Here is a 5,094-nt window from a genome sequence, read left to right as displayed (position 1 = left end):
GATCGTTTGACTGGAACAATGGAGGGAAGTACCTGCAAAGACACTCCGACGCTCAAGTCAGAATGGATCTGAAAGGTATAAGATGTGAGGAATGGATGATTACCTGAAGGGGCCTGGATCCTCTATTTATAAGTGATGGTAGATGTCTTATCTTATCTTATTTGGTCAAGATAAGGGAGACGTTTGAATTCGTAAGTTGGTTGGGAACTCCTACGGGCACATCGGAACCCTCCAGAAGGTTCCGATGGGCCGGACCTGGGTGACTGGGTTTAAGGATCATCCCGGGCTGCGGGATCCGTGGGTCGGGTCCGGAACAGTTGCCCCCGCAACGGGAGAGCAAGCGAGGTCGGTCTATCGCTGGGAGGTGTAGTTTTGACCATTGGTGGCCTTCTTTTGTTTTTCTCGGGTAGTCGCCTGATTCTTTTTTGAAGAGAGGTCGGTGTGTCGGCCCTGCTTTGTATGGCTGTGCCGAAGTTTTGGTTTGGCCGTTTTGGTCTAGCGCGACTCTTCTGTTTCCCTGCGCCCGTTGCGTTTTTCGAGGCGTTCTTCATTGGTTTTCTTCTCCGAGGGGGCATTTATTGTGAGGGGATATTTTTAAGTGAATTTCCCTTGTTGCCCCTACATTTCTTTCTACTTTTCAGGGTTATTGGCGTCTTTCTGCCCTTTTTGAAACCGTTTTGGCTTTCCTTCTTACTTTCCTCGTTTGTTTCATTTCTCTCTAACTCTCTTTTTGAAAAAATCTCCTTCTCTCTGTTGTGTATAGTGTTTCTTCGAGTTTGAGTTTTCTGCTTCCTTGCTCCATTATTTTCAGGCTCATCTTCCGCGTTATCAGGTTGGTATCCTTCTCTATCTCTTATGTGATTTGTATTTGTCTGCAAAGCTATTTTTGTTTTATGTTTGTTTAGTATGGGTTGGGATTGTGTCTGGCATATGATGGTCTCTGTATGGTGGTTCTTGCCTTCCATGGGGTAGTAGGTTTTGTGAGGGGGATGAGCGCCACTGTTTAGTAGTGCGTAGTGATGTCTATTTGGTTTCTTCCACCGTTTTCTACCGCGAGGTTTGGCTGACGGTGGTGCTCATCGCTGTTTTAGGTATGGCTCGTCGGAGGACTGAGGTATGAGGGCTCCGGTGGCCCCAGTGGGGGTGTTCCTTCCCTTTATTCCTGGGTTACTAGTGATGTGTGGGGGACGCCGTCGCGGATGACGGAGGCGGACCTCCAGCGGCTCCGTGATCAGGGGGCTGTTTGTGGGGGTGGCAACGCCGAACGCCATTATGAGCTTTCCCTTCTTGGGGTTGATGAGAGGGTTTGCTACACCAACCTCGACTCACTGACCGTTCCGGATTGGATGTGGGTGTACGAGGCGATGTTCACCCGACTTGGCATGCGACTCCCTTTTTCTCCTTTTGTCCAGCAGCTATTGAGTTGGTGCTCTGTGGCGCCGTCCCAATTGCATCCGAATAGCTGGGCAGCGATTCGATCTTTCGAGCTTGTGTGTGAGTTTTTGGAGCTTCCTGCCTCGGTGAATGTCTTTCTCTTTCTCTTTTTGTGTACCCTTCCGACTAAGGAGGGGAAGCACAAGAAGGGGTTTGTGTCTTTTAGAGCTCAGCCTCATCGTCGGGTCTTCGGTTTGTATGATGATTCCTTTCATGGGTTTAAGAGTGGGTATTTTAAAGTCCGTCCTGCAAGGGGACATCATCCGTTTTGGTTGACGTTGGAAGGTGAGGGACGGTTCCCCACATATTGGAATTTTGGGGCGGGGCCATCCGTCCTTACTCGGGTGACGCAGGAGTTCTTGACTGCGGAGGATCGGGACGTCACTCTTGTTCTGTGGCAGTTGTTTGGGGAGCGTCCTCTTAATCCCCGGGACGTAATGGGTGATCCCGTTGCCTGTCGAACCTATGTTGGTGTGTGAGATTTTTTTTTTGGCTTTCCGAGTTGGGTACTTAGACTTTTCTTTTCTTTTCTTTTTGCAGTTGAGATGGCTGGGGGTTTGACAACTCTTGCAAGGTTGAAGGCTCAGTTATCTCAGGGGACTCCTTCGGGTGGTACTCCTTCTACTCCGACCTCGCGGCCTAGTGGTGACACGAGGACTGTCTCTGAGGATCTCACATTGACTGGGGGTGGGTGATGATTGGATTCTTGATGGTTTAGAATTTCACAAATGAATTCTCGTTGCAAGTATAGTTTCTAAACCAATCACTAATCCTTTCATACAAAAAGTTGTTTGTCACTAAAACAAACCCCTAAAATTAATAACCGAAGTATTCAAACCTCGGTGTTATTGGTTAGAAATGTGTTTTGGGGTTTTGGTAAGAAACATGGAAGTTAAATGGCAAGAAAGTAAACTAAGGCCTAAAAAGGTCTTGGCGAGGGTTGGTGGTCAAGGATCTCTATCCTAATCACTAAGCACAATATGAGAATTGGCAAGGATTAATCTCATTAAATCATCCTCTAACTAGTAGTAAAGGAAAGTCAAATGAGCTATATCAATCCTAGTCCATAAGTCCTAACTCTTCACTAATTCAATTAGTGAGAACTAGAGTCAATGGATCCCAATCATCAATTACTTGGACATTAGTAACTCAAGAGCTCCTAAGTTACCTTTCCAAGCCAAGAGTATAAAATTCTACTCTAAAATCCAACCAAGCATTTCATCAAACACTTGGAAGACATAAAAGGAAAGCATAGTAAAATTGCAAGAAAAGTAAATCTACACTACTCAATTGCAAGGAATTAAACAACAACAAATCAAATGAACACAATTATTATGAATTACCTCTAATTGAATTGAAAGAGAATAGGAGGAACAAAAGTAGATCTACAACAAAGTATAAGAACAACATAACGGAAATTACAACAAAAGAATAGAGGAAGATGAATGTAACAACAAATAATTGAAAGGTAGAAGTAGAAGAAAGCAAAGATTAAAACCTAGATCTAAGAACTAATCCTAATCCTAATCCTAGAGAGAAGTGAGAAACTCACTTCTCTCTCTAGAAACTAACTCTCACTACTAAACTAAGCTAAACTAAACTAATGGTAACTAACTTCTAAAGTATGAAAAGTATCCCCATTCCCCCTTCAATCCTTGGCTTAAATAGCATCAGAAATGAGTTGGATTGGGCCCACAAGGCTTTAGAATTCGCTGGCCACGTATTGCTTTAAGTGGACCATATGGCAGCAACGACGCGTGCACGTACAGTGCGCGTACGCGTCATCATCCGCGGTTCAACCATAGCAAATCTTATATCGTTTCGAAGCCCCGGATGTTAGCTTTTCAACCCAACTAGAACTGCATCATTTGGACCTCTGTAGCTCAAGTTATGGTCATTTAAGTGCGAAGAGGTCGGCTTGACAGCTTTCCGGTTCTTTCATTTCTTCATGAGTTCTCCACTTTTCATGCTTTCTTTCTTCATTCCCTTGATCCAATCTTTGCCTCCTAAACCTTAAATCACTTAACAAACATATCAAGGCATCTAATGGAATCAAGGTGAATTAAATTTATTTATTTTAAGACCTAAAAAGCATGTTTTCACTCTTAAGCACAATTAAGGGAGAATATACAAAACCATGCTAATTCATTGGGTAAATGTGAGAAAAGGTCTACAAAATACCCTAAATTCAATACAAGATAAACCGTCAAATTGGGGTTTATCAGTGGGACCGAAGGGTCAGGTCGGGGTGTGGGAGCTGATGACGACGTGGTTGTGGTGTCACCGGAGGGTGCTTCTCGTAAGCAAAAGCGGTCAGAGGATGATGATAGTGAGAATTTGGTGGATGGGGAAGGCGCGGTTCCGTCGGTGATGGATCGCCGTTTCGATGCCCCAGCTTTCATCGATCAGTTCCTTATGCCTGGTATGGAAGATTTTTTCCGTGAATGTGATGTGACTTTTTAGGCTAAGTCTCTTTATCGTTCCCTTCTTCGTTCTGCTGTGATTGTTCGGAAGGTCGAGCCTGTGATGGCACAGGTGGGCCTTTTGGATAAGAAGTTTCGTCAGTCTCAGGTCGAGGTGGCAAGGCTGAAGGGGTTGCTTGCGGATGCCAAGTCGGCGAAGGAGCAGGCAATGATGGCATCCGAGGAGTCTGGTGCTGAGATCCTTCATCTTTCCGAGGTTGAGACTTCACTTTTGTCTCAACTTGGTGAAGAGAGGAGGAAGGCTTCGGATGCCGAGTCCCGATCAGCCGTGCTTTTGGCTGATGTTGGTACGTTGAAGGATGAGGTGGCTGGTTTGCAGGCGGAGGTTGTGGGTTTGAGAGAGGAGAAGACTGTGTTGCTTGCTGATGTGAAAGAGGCTATTGCTGCTACCGAGGAGACGATGAGGGCCCAGGCTCTGGTGTTGGTGCCCGGAGCGGACGTGTTCGTGATGGGAGCTTTTAAGACTGTCCGAGATGGCGAGATTGTCAGCCTTGATTAATTTTTTATTGTGACTTTTCTATTTTGGATTGTTTTGTGTTTTTTTGGCCATGTGGCCGTGTAACCGTAAACTCGTGGTTTTGGACTTGCTTTTAATATCGTTTAGGCCGTTCGGGCCTTTTCCTATATTCCGTTTTAAGCTGTTCTGTATTTTGGTTATTCGTATCCTTTGTTTGGGGCGAATGGACCGTCGTGGGTTGATTTCTCGTGGATATCCGTACTTTGGGCCGGGGGGTGATCAGTCCCCCTAGTTGTAGCCGTGTTTTTGTTCCTCATTTAGGGAGAGAAAAATAGCTTAATGGAATTTTATTAATGGTTGGGCCTCGTTAAAACCCTCCGTTTATGGCGGGAAAGAGTACCCGGGATTGATACTCAAACGAAAATTGAAATTTCAAGAGTCAAGAATATAAGAAGAAAGAAATAAAGTTAAGGGATGACCAATGGGGGTTAGTCTAGGTGTGGTATCGTCGTAAGTTGGCGGCGTTCCATGTCCTCGGGATTTCTTTGCCGTTTAGCCGCTCGAGCTTGTATGCTCCTTTTCCGATCACGGCTTTGATTCTGTAAGATCCTTCCTAATTGGGGGTGAGCTTTCCTTTCCCCGGGGTCGGGGCTCCGACGTCGTTTCGTCGTAGGACGAGGTCGTTGGGTGCGAATTCTCGTCGGATGACGCCGTGGTTGT

Source organism: Arachis duranensis, chromosome 2, assembly GCF_000817695.3.
Source record: "Arachis duranensis cultivar V14167 chromosome 2, aradu.V14167.gnm2.J7QH, whole genome shotgun sequence".
Classification (NCBI taxonomy): Eukaryota; Viridiplantae; Streptophyta; class Magnoliopsida; order Fabales; family Fabaceae; genus Arachis; species Arachis duranensis.
The sequence above is the reverse complement of the archived record's forward strand: the minus strand, read 5'-3'. Positions refer to the sequence as shown.